This window comes from Herpailurus yagouaroundi, unplaced genomic scaffold (assembly GCF_014898765.1).
Source record: "Herpailurus yagouaroundi ecotype Mexico unplaced genomic scaffold, PumYag 164, whole genome shotgun sequence".
Classification (NCBI taxonomy): Eukaryota; Metazoa; Chordata; class Mammalia; order Carnivora; family Felidae; genus Herpailurus; species Herpailurus yagouaroundi.
In genome coordinates, this window is record NW_024412405.1 from 32,073,125 (window position 1) to 32,087,507 (window position 14,383).

Consider the following 14,383-nt stretch of genomic DNA (forward strand, 5'->3'; position numbering starts at 1 on the left):
TAAGTATCATAAATCAGTTTCTATTTATTTCATGAGAATGACAAAAGTTTTTTTCAGTTCTATATTCCCATTGTTGGAAATACATAAATTGATGTGTCAATATAATGTTTGCCTTGAAGAAACTTAAAATGAAAAGATCAAATCTGAACACAGGTAACTCTTTAGAGAATCTTCTAATAAATTTCATAAGCATGCCCAAGTCTTATCCTTCAGGCTTTAGGAAAGATTGCTGTTAACGGTTTTTGTTGTTGTTAGGAGAGGAATAGCTGAGAGGCCATTTGAGCTCCATCTTTAAGAATAAGTAGCATTTCAAGGGGCAGAGAAAGGCATGAGAAAAAAAATATGTAAGCAGAACATTCTAAAATGTAATAGAGCAGTGTGAGTAGTCTAACTCCTGATGTTGGAGACTTTACTGCAAAAATAAAATCGGAATATCACAGATTGATCTCTTCATGATGCAGTTTGTGGATCTGCTGGATGTGCAAGCTCTTGGGCTTGCTGAGCAAGGAAGAAGGTCCCCCTTAATCTAAATAAGATACATCTGACACATCACTGAAAAAGTAATGATAACACTTTATTTTAAAATCTCTCAAGCGGATTATGCAAACTCCCTTTGCATTGGGTGATGTTGCCTCTGAGTTGCAAGCAGTTTTTAATTGCCCCAATGTGTTTGAAAGCAGGAGTAATCTGTTGTCATTAAGGGCACTCTCGGTGGTTCCAAGCCAAGCTAAAAGGGTTGCAGGCAGAACTAATCCACTCTGAACCTGCAGAATACCTTGGGTTAATATTTCATGAAGAAATCTTGAGCTTTAAGAAGAGAAGTGTTCTGAAGGCATGTTTATATCCTCAAAGGGCCAATTGGGACTGGCTGCCTGTGTTCAAAAGAGATTCTAGAACCTTCAGGGCAATACAGTCTTTTTCTTCAGAACAAGTCATTGTGCCGTGAGGATGTTGGGCAACAGGCATCAGAAAGGGATGACCCTGCTCCCGAGACAACCCCTCAGCCCCAGAATCTAACTCTCAGGATCTACTTAGGAAGCTGTGTCTCCCTTCTTCCCCAGTCGTCTTCATCCCATGCCAAGTCCTGTGGGAGAAGACTGAAGGAAGGTACAGGCTCAGAACTGGCTTTAAATGTTTCCAAGAAACACAAAGTAGGAGCAGAGATGCAAGCTGTTCCTAGGAATATCCAGGACACCTGGAGGGGAGAATGTGGTGAGGCCATTGTAATTACAGTGGATTTAAAATCACAGGCCACAGCAATGAAGCCAACCTTCAGAATGTCACACAGAGAGGAGACATCACAGATGCTTGAGAACTGAAGAGAATACCATTTTGTATCCATTAACTTAGCTGGCAGATTGATCAGTTCCAGTGTGTGAATTGGCATGGAAAAGAAAGGAAACAGGAAACTAACAAGATGCTTGAGTAGAATGAGCCATCTCAAATCAACATTCTAGAAATCAAAAGGATAAAACTTACCTTTGTTTATGAGGATGCTATATTTAATCATATCCCAAGCATCTCAAAACCAGAGAACATAACTTTAGGAATAAGTTACGACAAAGCACAGAAGGGAGATGCCTTGGCACGCTTTTTGGCTCAAGCATACTGTGCACCAAGAAAAAGACAAGAAACAACAGAATCACAATAGCAGGAGTTAGGGAATCCGGAAAGAAACCCTTTTCTGTTATATTTGCAGGCCTAGGAAAAGCCATGTTTTAAGCAGTTTTCTGGCCAGACTGCTTAGGTCTAAAAACTCTTAGAGTCAATAAGCTTACTTGAAAAATCTGTATTCTGTGTTCACTTTCCATTCACAACAGGTGTTGATTCCCCTTCTTTTTCAGACTTTTCAGCCCCAACGTCTCTCCCCACTTTGTCACTGAGTTCCACCTGCACATGGTCATGTGGTTCTGACAGTAGCTCCCAGATGGGACATTGCAGCTCGTTTTCCTGAAAAACACCAACAGTACTTAAAGAGCTGAAATTGAAGCCAGAAGGCTTGGGTTTGGGTCCTGCGTCTGCCTCTGCGAACTTGTGAACTTGAGTAAGCCACTTGCCCTTTTTTAATCACAATTTCTTAGAAAAAATAATACCTAATCTAAGTCAAATGAGAAAGTATTTACACAAGCACTTTCTCCCACAACAAAATCTTACTTGAAAGTGAAACGTAAAGGAGAAAAGAACATTTATTCAACACCTCCTAAATGGCAGATACCAAATTGTAGGCATTTTATTTAATCCTCCCAGCAATTCTGTAGGCTACAGCATGGTTAATCTCATTTCATGACCTTAAGGGCTTAGAGAAGTTAAATGACTTGCATCAGATCCCAGCTAATCTAATCTAGATTTGTCTGAAAAAAAAAAAAAAAAAAAAAAAAAAAACCCTGAGATGTGAATCCAGTTCTTTTTGCCTCTAAAACCCAAGCTCTTTCTCCCACATCATGCTATTGCTATTACATCACCAACTGGTTCGATGACAAAAAGTAATTTATGAAATAGTAACTGGACACTTGCAACACAGGCAAAGTCACAAAGGGAACATGACAGTGTTTGCCTCCAGAAGTGTGCAATCTAGATGTGGAGGTGCACAGCTCAGATCTCCTTGTGGGGCGGCCCCTACGTCACAGCGCATGGTTAGCTGACAGCCTCCAGCTCCACACCTGCCACAGCATTTGGTCCAAAGCTGCACTCTCCCCGGGGAAGCCCTGGCCAGTGGCAGGGCTGTGGAGAGCTAGGACCTGGCCATTTCTGCCCAAGGCAGCGCTCCCTTCTGGGCAAACCACCAGGACCTGGGCCAGCCCAGACTTTCTTAGAGCAGCGCTACAATTGGAAGCTCTTCCTACCCGACCTTCCTTCTCTCTACCATTTCATAGATGCCACACCCAAGTCACAGTCTGATGGCCCTCCATTCTCACTGCACCCTTGCCCTTCATCTCTCATAGGCACTACCCCAAACAGACTTACTGCACTTCTAACTCTATCTTGGCATCTTTTCCCAGAGGGTCTGACACAGGAGGGTACTAGATTTTAAGTGACTTACTCATGGTGTCTTCATTTCACAAATGACGTAACGTAGCTTAGAAAAAATTCAGAGTCTGTAACAGGTCAATACTGAAGGGAGTTACGCTGAAAAAAATTATGAAAGGAAACCCAAGGTTAGAGATGAGTGTCAAGTAAGTAACCACATAGTCTTAAATAGTTGCTAGAGAACAGGCCAAAAATTTTGAAACAAGTTTCTTGGCTAACAAGGCAAGACAGGAAGCATGTTCAGTTACAACTTGCAATGTCCATTTCCTCAAAAAAAGCAAAGTGCAGGTATATGAGCCTAGTCTTGAATGGATCATTTTTTTAAATTTTTTTAATGTTTATTTATTTATTTTGAGACAGAGAGAGAGAACAAGTGGGGGAGGGGCAGAGAGAAGGAGAGACAGAATCCCAAGTAGGGATCAGAGCCTGATGCGGGGCTCAAACTCATGAACTGTGAGATCATGACCCGAGTAGAGATCAAGAGTTGGACACTCAACTGACTGCACCACCCAGGCGCTCCAAGAATTGATAAATTTTGACAAGCAAAAGTAGGAAAGAGCATCCCAGGGAGAGAGCATGGTCAAAACCAAACCAATGATGTGTCCCCTGAAGTGGACGTAAGCTGTTTTGCTTTATTAATCCATTTAATAAATATTTGAGCACCGTTCTGTATCCACAGTTGACAGTGCATGCTCATGAGGGTGGGAACTGTGTTCCCAGCTGCTTAGTAACCATGATTTACACATAGAAGTTACTCGATGAACATGAGTTACTGAGTTAATATGTGCAACGTGGTGGGCCAAGTGCTAGAAATAAGACCTTCACAGAACACAAATACAAAAGCGTGTAAATAATACACTGTTGTTAAGAACTATAATCGAGGTTTTCTAACGAGAGAATATTTGTTGAGGGCTTACAGTAGCCAACCCCTGTGCCAATGCATGAGCATGGGAGGCAGAATAACAGCCCCCAAAGATGCCCACGTCCTAATCCCCGGGAGATGTGACTAGGTGGCCTCTAGCAGCAAAAGGAACTTTGCAGATGTGATTAAGGGTACAGGCCTTGACATGGTCAGAGTTTCCTGGATTAATCCAGCAGGCCCAGTGTAATCACATGTGAGTCCTAATATGGGAAAAATGTGGCAAGAAGAATAAAGCCAGAGAAGGAGCCTAGAAGACCCTACACTGCCTGGCTTTGAAGATGGAGGAAGGGGTGAGCCCACAAGGAATGCAAGCAGCCTGTCGAAGCTGCAAAAGGTAAGGAGACACATTTTCCACTAGAACCTCTAGATGGAGTGCAGCTTTACCAGCATCTTGATTTTAGCCCATTTGGACTTTGGTCTCCAGAACTATATACATTAATAAATCTGTATTGTTTGAAACCACTAAGTCTGTGGTAATATGTTACAGCAGCAGTAAGAACAAATACAATGGACTTCATGGGCATTATCACACTTTCTTCTTCCACAAACCTGTGAACAACTGTTTTTCTTTGGCAGATGAGGCAGCTCAGACTCACAGAGGTTAAACAACCAGCCCAAGGGTTTGCAAAGATTTAGTACTAAAAGGCAAAGAATTGAAACTATCAAGTTATTTTTTAAATTGCTTACAGATTGAAATATAATAGTTGGGACTGACTCGGTTAAATAACACATATTATTATTGAAGTTAATTTTACCTGTCCCTTTTTACTTTTTTTTTAATTTAGAAAATTAAATTTTTTTAATTTAGAAAATTTAAAATTTTTTTTTCAACGTTTTTATTTATTTTTGGGACAGAGAGAGACAGAGCATGAACGGGGGAGGGGCAGAGAGAGAGGGAGACACAGAATCAGAAACAGGCTCCAGGCTCCGAGCCATCAGCCCAGAGCCTGACGCGGGGCTCGAACTCCCGGACCGCGAGATCGTGACCTGGCTGAAGTCGGACGCTTAACCGACTGCGCCACCCAGGCGCCCCAAAAATTTTAAATTGCATATGTGACTTGTATATATTTCTAATAAACAATACCGGCTTAGAATCCCACTCTCGACAGTCTGAATTTTGTCACCGATCTTCATATTTTTTTTGAGGAAAGACACGTGTTTTGGGAAGATAATGCAGAAAATGGGTCAGACAGTGGCTTGAAAGACAAGGTTCCTGTCACTTCTTCCCTTTGAGAAGCTTACAATCTAACCCTAGACAGAATTAAAATAGAGATGGCCTAAAACGAAATAGTTTCATTAGGCTATTTTTCTCTGGAAAAACCCAGAGAAGAGGTGTTGCTGAGGCAAGCCATCCTAGAGGAGTGAGCGTCCTCACCAGAGGAATCAGAACCAGTAATAATGATAGCAGCGCTGACTAACATTTACTGGGCATTTACTGTATGCCTGCCACTGACCCACATGCTTTACATGCATTAACTCAGTTCTAATGACAACTCTGCGTGGTAGATATTGTTATTTTTATTATTATTATTCCCACTTGACAGGTGAGGACACTGAAGCACAAAAAATGTCGAGTAGTTTGTTCCAGCTTGCACATCCTGTGAACGCAGAACAGGATCTTGGGAGAGCCGCCTGCCCTTCGGGAAAGAACTGCACGTGTCTTTCTTATAGTAAGATTTGGTGGACCTGTCCACGTGGATGGCAGGAAAAAGAGGCAGTCATCATGCCCACTCATTTTCCCGGGACTCCAGCCGAGCCAGGCCCATCCCAGCCTTCCACCATCCCTGTATAACGAGGCAGAATCACCCTCAGTTAATGGCAGCTACGGAGAAGATGCCACTTCCCACCCACGTGCCCAGACATGGGACACAGTGAGACCAAATTCCACAATCACCTTTCAGGTAAAAGGAAACATCATTTGAGACCCAAGGAGGAGCCTTTCCAGGTCACGTGTATACTGGTTAGGCGTTTTGATTGCAAGCAAAAGAAAGCAAATTTAAAATAACTTCAGTAAGCAAAAAACAAACAAAACAAATGCAATTGCTGGGATACCTCCAGGGCTGGGGGCTCTGGCTGTATCTCTTGTAAGTCCTCTCTCTGCATCTATTTTTTTGTAATGTTTATTCATTAAAAAAAGATTTTTTTTTTAATGTTTATTCACTTTTGACAGAGAGAGAGAGAGAGACAGAGCATGAGTGGGGGAGGGGCAGAGAGAGGGAGACACAGAATCCGAAGCAGGCTCCAGGCTCTCAACTGTCAGCATAGAGCCCCATGCAGGCCTCAAACTCACAAACTGTGAGATCATGACCTGAGCCGCAGTCAGCCGCTCAACCGACTCAGCCACCCAGGCGCCCCAATGTTTATTCATTTTTGAGAGAAACAGCATGAGTAGGGGAAAGGCAGAGAGAGCGGAGGGTGGGGATAGAGGATCTGAAGCAGGGTCTGGGCTAACAGAAGCAAGCCAGATGCAGGGCTCGAACTCATGAACCATTAGATCATGACCTGAGCTGAAGTACGGTGCTCAACCGACTGAGCCACACAGGTGCCCCTCTCTGCATCTATTTTGTTCTTCTTTCTCACTGCAGAGCATCTCAATGCAGAGCATCCAGACCATGTGGTAGAAAATGACCACCTATTGCTTCTGGGTCTAAATATTACAAGTCCAAGCATTCAAGGAAGGGACTACTTCCTTCCTTCCTTCCAGAATTAATTCTGAATTCCTTGGGGCAAGACTGTCTTAGACTGGATGCATAGGGGTCAGATTCATGAGCTACAGGAAGCTATGACTAAAACCAAATAGATGGGGAAGGGCTCCCCACCAAGGAGCTGCTAGATAGACATGTGAATAGGTGTCCACTACAGATGCCCTAACAGACTTCAGTCCTGGATAGGAAGTGAACATGATGACCTTCTAATTATGATTCTGTGGTCTTTTTTTTTTTTTTTTTAAGAATTACTTTTTTTTTTTAAGTTTACTTATTTTGAGAGAGTGAGAGTATGCAAACAAGGGAAAGGCAGAGAGAGAGGCAGACAGAGAATCCCAAGCAGGCTCTGCACAGTCAGCACAGAGCGCATCTCAGGGTTGGATCTCACAAATCATGAGATCATGACCTGAGCCAAAATCAAGAGTTGGATACTTAACCAACTGAGCCACCCAGGTTCCCCATGATTCTGTGAACTTACTAACTCTGTGCTTTTCTTGCCACTTGGATAGATTGCTTGCCCCTCTTCTGCCAAATCCCATTACTTTCTTCAAGATTTGATTCAAAACTGACCTCTTAAATGAATGAGCTTTCCCTGTCTATTCCTATTGTAGGAATGCCCTCAGAACCTTTGTATACAATGTTAATCTTATTATTAGGAACCTATTCATACATAGTTGTACATAACATTTTCTAATCTCACCAGTGGGTGTTATCCCAATAGTTTAGACAGCTATGGAAGGACGGAGACCTTGGTTTTTTTTCCCTCCTTTGCAACCACCAAGCTCCTTGTAGACAGTAAAGAAAAAAAAGGAGGAAGGGGAGAAGAAGAAGGAAGAAGAAAGGAGGAGGAGGAAGAAGAAGCAAGGAGAAGGTGGGAGGAGGAGAATGAGAGAGAGAGGAGGAGGAGGAAGAAGAATGGAAGGAGGAGGTAGGAGGGGAAGGAGGAGGAGGAGGACCACAGGAGCTACAGTTTCTTTCTCCTGTGTTCTATGAACAGATTTCCTGTTTGCCGTGAGGTTTTCCATTCCCAGGAGGACATGTGAAAATGGTGAGTCAGAAAAGCACAGAACTCTGTATAATTTGGGTCCTCTGGTCCATAAGCAAGCTCACTTATGACTGTTTTCTTGTCACCATCCTGTTTACCTCTTGAGATTCTCCCCTCCTTGTGACATCAAACTGCCTGTCTAATTATTCCCCATGACAGATTTGAGTCACAATAAGGCTCATGTCCGGGCACTGCAGTGTGTAATACCAACATAAGCCCTGTCCTGTCCTATTCTTTCTTTATTCAAAGAAACATTTACTGAGCCAGGAACTGTCGTAGGAGCCTAGGATCCATGAACAAAACAGACCCCAGGTTCACATTTTCCTAGCGCTTATATTCTAGTAAGGGAGACAGACATTAAACAGATATACATTATGTGTATTATATGCCAGCTGGCAATATGTGTTGTGAAAAAGGCAAAAGGACAGGGGCCTCTGGAGTGTTATTGTCACTTTTGTTTACTCTTTGTCTTATTTATTTAAATTTTAAATATTTATTTATTTTTTAGTTTTAGTAGTACATTATTGGATTTGATTAATATTTCTTTTAGAATTTCTGCACGTGTTTTTGTAAGACAAGTGGGACTATAGTTTTCTTTTCTGTATTTGGTTTGGGAATCATGATTATACTTGCATCATGAAATGACCTGGGCAGCTTTTCCTCTTCATCTTTTTCTCCAGTAACTTGTATCAGATAGAAGGGTTAACTCTTTCTTGGAAATCTGGTAGGGCTCACTTGTAATTCCATCAGGGCCTAGGGCTATTTGTGGGGAGAGGGCTTTGATAATTACTACAAAGACTATTGTTTTATTCAACTTCTCTACTTCTTCCTGCCAACTTTGGCATTTTATATTTTTCTAGGAATTAATTTATCTAGGCTTTCAAGTTTATTAGTTAATATATCATACTTTCATAATTTTAAATATCTGTGGTGGCTGTATTTGTTTCCCCTTTTAAAAATTCTATTCTTTTCAATTTGCAACCTTTTTTTTTCCTAATCAATCTGACTGGAGTTGCATCTACCTTATTCACTTTTATTTGAAACAGCTTTTGTTTATTATAATCTTCTCTATTTATTTTTTTTTCCTATTTTATGGATTCCTGCCCTTGTCTTTATTATTAAATCTCTTCCAATTACCCACTACTATATGACAAACCACTCAACGCTTAATGGGTTAAAACAGTGTATTATTATCTCTCAAGTTTCTGTGGACTCACTGTGCACTGCTCCATGAGGCTTTGTCTTTTTATAATATGGTGACCAATTGTTCTGACACACTATGCAAAGAGTAAGCATTCCAAAAGACCCAAATGAAGGCTGTAAGGTTTCTTATGATCTAGCCTCAGAAGTTTTTTTTTTTTTTTAATTTTTTTTTTTAACGTTTATTTATTTTTGAGACAGAGAGAGACAGAGCATGAACGGGGGAGGGTCAGAGAGAGGGAGACACAGAATCTGAAACAGGCTCCAGGCTCTGAGCTGTCAGCACAGAGCCTGACGCGGGGCTCGAACTCACGGACTGCGAGATCATGACCTGAGCCGAAGTTGGCCACTTAACCGACTGAGCCACCCAGGCGCCCCAAGCCTCAGAAGTTTTAAAACATCACTTCTGTCTTGTGCTACCAGTAAAGCAAATCACCAGGGCAAGCCTGGGTTCAAGGGCAAGGTGACTGGATTTCATACCTAATGTGAGGCACAGCATGATGCTGTGGGGGAGGGAGGAATACAAGGTGGCCACCTTGTAGACTATCATTATACATTTGTTCTGAATGTTTTGGCTTTTTCCTGTTGCTTTTCTTTTTCTTTCGACTTATTGATTTAAATACTTTGCTTTTGTTGAATTGTCCTTATTTCTGGATAGCTATATTTAAAACTCTGAATTTCATTTTAAGTGTTGGTATAGATGTTTTTCTACTGATGTATGATTAAATACTAATATATGTGGTATTTTAATTATCTTAAAACAAAGACATTACTTAATCTCTGTTATGATTTATTTTCTAACTCGTGTAGTAATTTATTTTATTTAGTTTTTAAACAGATGGCATTTTTAGCTCTTCTTTCATTATTCATTGCTAACTTCATTGCATTATGGCTAACAACCATAGTTTGTATGATACTGAAACTCTGGATTTTACCCTCTTTTGTGGCTTAATACATGGTCTGTTTCGTAAATGTTTTGTTTCTCTACAATGACTCTGCAGTATAAAATTCCATATACCCAAGAGCTTAAAGTTACTGTCTGTATTTTTCAGCTCTACAATGATTCTGCTTATATTTTGCCTGCTTGATGTATCAGTTTCTGAGGTGGGTGTGTTAAAATCTTCAACTAGAGTTGTAGATTAATCTCTTCCTGCAGTCCTATCTGTTGTTGCTTCATGCATTTTGTACACTGTGAGGTGCATATACGTTCATGACGATGCCATCTTCTTGCTCTATTGTTTCCTTTATTAGTACTGTTACTTTTATTAATGCATCTTTTCCCTTATATCATTTGGATTGACTTCTATTTCATCAGCTACTAGGATTATTACTGCGGATTTCTATGTATTCATTTATTTTCAATTCTATATATACTTCCCACATGGTCATTATATATTTATATTAATCATATACATGTTTGTGAAATTCATAAAGAATGATTATTTTAAGACTAGATGAGTATGAAAAACAAATGAGAAATTTGGGGAATAGAATTTTCAATTTCGGGGTGCCTGGGTGGCTCAGTTGGTTGAGTGTCCAACTTTGGCTCAGGTCATGATCTCACAGTCCGTGAGTTCTAGCCCTGCGCCAGGCTCTGTGCCGATAGCTCAGAGCCTGGAGCCTGTTTTGGATTCTGTGTCTCCCTCTCTCTGACCCTCCCCTGTTCATGCTCTGTCTCTCTCTGTCTCAAAAAAATAAATAAACGTTAAAAAAAATTTTTTTAATAAAAAAAGAAGAATTTTCAATTTTACTTCACAGCTGGTATGAACTCTAGATTGGTGGCAAAGAGAAAATCAGTGAGTTAGAAGATAATACATGATGCACCAAAGAGAAACAAAGAAAGAAAAATATGAAAGAGCAGTTAAAAGACATAGAGGATGAATTGAGAGGAGTGAGCGTGAAGTCCATAACAGCAAAATGGAGGGGTTGATAGGAAAGAACTATCTGAAGAGACAGTGACTTATATGAGGACCGGAGATGAGTTTGCAAGAGAAGTTGTAACTGAGATGTGTGCATAAAGACGGAATTTTAAAGATCTTTATCCTCTTCAAGGAATAGCTGGCTGAGCTCACAGGGAGATGAGCCAGTTTTAGCTTGAGTAACCTGTTTTAGCTTGAGCTCTAGGTTAGGAAAAAAGTCTTTCTGAGAATTCATAACCGTGGCTCTGCCCTCACACAGGTTGGCGCCTGAATTTATACTGTCATGACCCAAGAACCCAGGAGTCAAGAAATTATTATAAAAAGTTGTTCCAGGCTAGTAATACCCTGCAGCATGTAGCAGAAGCAAACACAAAAAAACCTCCCTAGAGTGACACACCCTTAACCAGGTTGCACAGGATTCCTACACCTGAAGCTTCACAGAAGATGAACTCATAATCCATAAAATACATGAATAACAACCCACCATGAACAAACATTTACAAAAATCAGGATTAGACCCCCAATTATTTCATGTGATTAAAATGATTAAAGAAAAAAAAAGAATTAAAAACAAGAGGAAAAAAATCAGAAAAAATCAAGCAGATGTGAAAAAGATCCAAGTGTCACTTTTAGAAATAAAAAATATAGGCACAGATTGGCTTAATAGAAACTATACCGATCTGAAGAAAAAGTGACTTGGCAGACATATCTGAGGTAATTACAAAGATTTCAGTACAGAGCAATAAAAACATTAACAATATGAAATTAAGAGATATGGAGGCAATCCTGTCATGCAGAGTAAGTCCCAATAATTTATGCAGACATCTCCCCACTCAAGGAGATGGAGCGTAACTCCCCAACCCTTTTGTGTGAGATGTGCTTAGTGATTTCCTTCCAAACAGTGAAGTAGGGAAACGGAGGGAAAAAAGTAACTTTACAGTGGAGCAACTTGACCTCACCCTAATTAATATGAACATCAAGAGGGATTAAGTCCTTTTGACAACATGTAGCCTTGACATGATGTGATGAGAATGGTACTTCATACATCTGTGATCTTCCTCCCGGTCTAATCATGAGAAAAACAAGAGACAATCCCCGATTGAGGAAAACTATACAAAATACTGAAGCAATATTCCTAAAAACTGTGAAAGTCATTAAAACAAGGAATCAAAATAGTGTTTTAGGAGCTACTCAACATAACCTAACCTATCTTAATCAGTGGAGTGCCAAGGTGAACAAAAGTCTGTAAATTGTCATATGTAACATGACTGTGATATGTCAAATTATAGCATCTTTAGCAATAGAAAAAATACAAGGTCAAATGCTGATAAAAATAGTCTCTATTATCCTCATTCACACATGAAAATAATACTGTAGGCACCTAATAAAAATTTTAAATGTCAATTTTTTCCATGATTTTTTTCCATTTATTCATGCAAAAATTTTATATTTCAAATTTATATTGCTTCCAAAAGTATTTTATTATGTCTATTTCCTCATGAAGGTAGTGGGAATAGCCCGTCCCTGGTAGAGGGGGTACATTGTCTGTAGAGAATTTAAAAGCAATAATAATGCTGACTAAATATTGGTATGCCTTTTATTATCACATATATTGGCAATGCTAAACAGGATTAGCAATAAAACATTCTTCTGTGCTGGACCAAACTATCCCACATACACCTTCTTCTTCCTTCCCCTAAAATGGCATTGATCTTGACTAATACAACTAATAAATGTAAATAAGTATTGACTGATTTAAAAATAAACACAAGTTTTAAAACACAAGTTGCGGGGCACCTGGGTGGCTCAGTCGGTTAAGCGTCTGACTTCGGCTCAGGTCATGATCTCGAAGTTCGTGAGTTCAAGCCTTGCGTCGGGCTCTGTGCTGACAGCTCAGAGCCTGGAGCCTGTTTCAGATTCTGTGTCTCCATCTGTCTCTCTCTGACCCTCCCCCTTTAATGCTCTGTCTCTTTCTGTCTCAAAAAAAAAAATAAATGTTAAAAAAAAATTTTAAAAAAACCACAAGTTGCAAAAAGGTCAAATAAAATCATCAAAACACAGTAATAGGGAAGGAGAGGGAACATTCAATACATAAAATGTGTCAAGATCCTCACCTTCTTTAGGGAGAGAAGAGACTAGGAAGAGGATTTTAAAAGGGACTACAACTGGGAGTGTGAGAGTTTTAATAACTTCCTATTACTACTCTTCATCATTTAGTCACTGAGGGGGACCTAAAAATTGTTGCAGTTCAGGTACATCCACGTTATTATGTTGCTAGAGACTTTGTTCAGCTTGATCTGTTGATCAGATACCAGGCCCTTAACAAAAAACACCGGCATTTTCCCACACTGAATCTTAATGTAATTTTACACATGGCTTCCTAGCTCGATTTTTGCAATGGAAGAGTAGAACGGTCTCTGGGCATCACTGCTTTCCAGTCTCTTACATATGGGTCAGATCATTGACAAGACCTCTCTGGGTGAAAAATCACTTTCTTTTTATTTTTGAGGTTGGAAGGAGGAATGACACATGATTCAAGTTATGATTTTGTATGTAAGGACATTTCTCACTTTAAGAAAACCCAGTATCCCAAATCCAAACTGTTAAAACAAGCTAAGTTGGTAGCACTTACACACAAAAATGCCTGGATTGATAAAAGGCTTCACTTGTGGGTTATTTTTTAAATAGCCATTTAGTCCTTTATGCTTTCCTTACTATGTTTCAGAAAGCTTTACAAACTTCAGGAGTCTATCTACTTTTTTCTTTTTATTTATTTTGAGAGAGAGAGAGAGAGCGAGTGAGCGAGCAAACAAGCATGAGCAGGGAAGGGGAAGAAAGAGAGAGGAAGAGAGAGAATCCCTAGCAGGCTCCATGCTGTCAGGGAAGAGCCCCATATAGGGCTGAAACTCATGAACGAGATCATGACCTGTGCAAAGTCAAGATGGACACTTAACCAACTGAGCCACCCAGGCGTCCCAGGAGTCTATCTCCTTTATAAGTGGTTTTTAAAAAGTAATAACGATGATAAAAATTGTTTTAAAAAATTAGAAAATACAAATATTTTAAATATAAAAATCATTTGCAATCCCAGTGTTATTAACACTGCCACCATTCTGCGATAATTCCTCTCAGTTTTTAAGAACACCTTATGTACATATGCTGTGTGTAAATTTTTAGAGCCTGTATTTTAACCCCTTGAGTTCCGTGGTGCTGTCGTGGCCATTCCAGGTCGAGCCTCGCGGTGCAGAGGTATGTCAGCGGTCAGCAGCTACAGTTTGTCTTTCTGCCTCGGAGAACCAGCTGCTGGATGCAGCAGGCTCAGAGACACTCCCTCCTTTTTCCTTTCCTGCTCCACCTCCCTAAACTTTCCAGTTTCAACAGCAGATAGTCTCTTGGCCATCTAGCTAGCTCCAGCCCTCCCACACTGGCTTCAAAAGGAAAAAAATCCCCTAAGGGTAGCAGTAGCGTCGCAGGGAGGAAAGCTGCCCACTCTCCTGGAACCAAGAGGCGGAGGCCCCCATCTGCACGGGCGGCGCGCGCTCTCGGCGGGCGCGACCCACTCCCG

At 40.5% G+C, this 14,383-nt stretch overlaps 1 long non-coding RNA gene across 2 annotated transcripts in view; it reads right to left on the reverse strand.

Moving 5' to 3' along the window:
- LOC121037833 (uncharacterized) overlaps nt 1–14,383 on the reverse strand; it is a 17,101-nt gene continuing 2,718 nt past the window's right edge. Inside the window, exons 2-3 of one of the 2 annotated variants that reach the window (XR_005794016.1) lie at nt 3,041–3,126; nt 1–1,950 (exon numbers count right to left, since the gene is read on the reverse strand). This is a non-coding gene — a long non-coding RNA (uncharacterized LOC121037833). Of the gene's footprint in view, nt 1,951–3,040; nt 3,400–14,383 lie in introns of those variants that run through there. The other variant, XR_005794015.1, reaches the window with a different exon arrangement.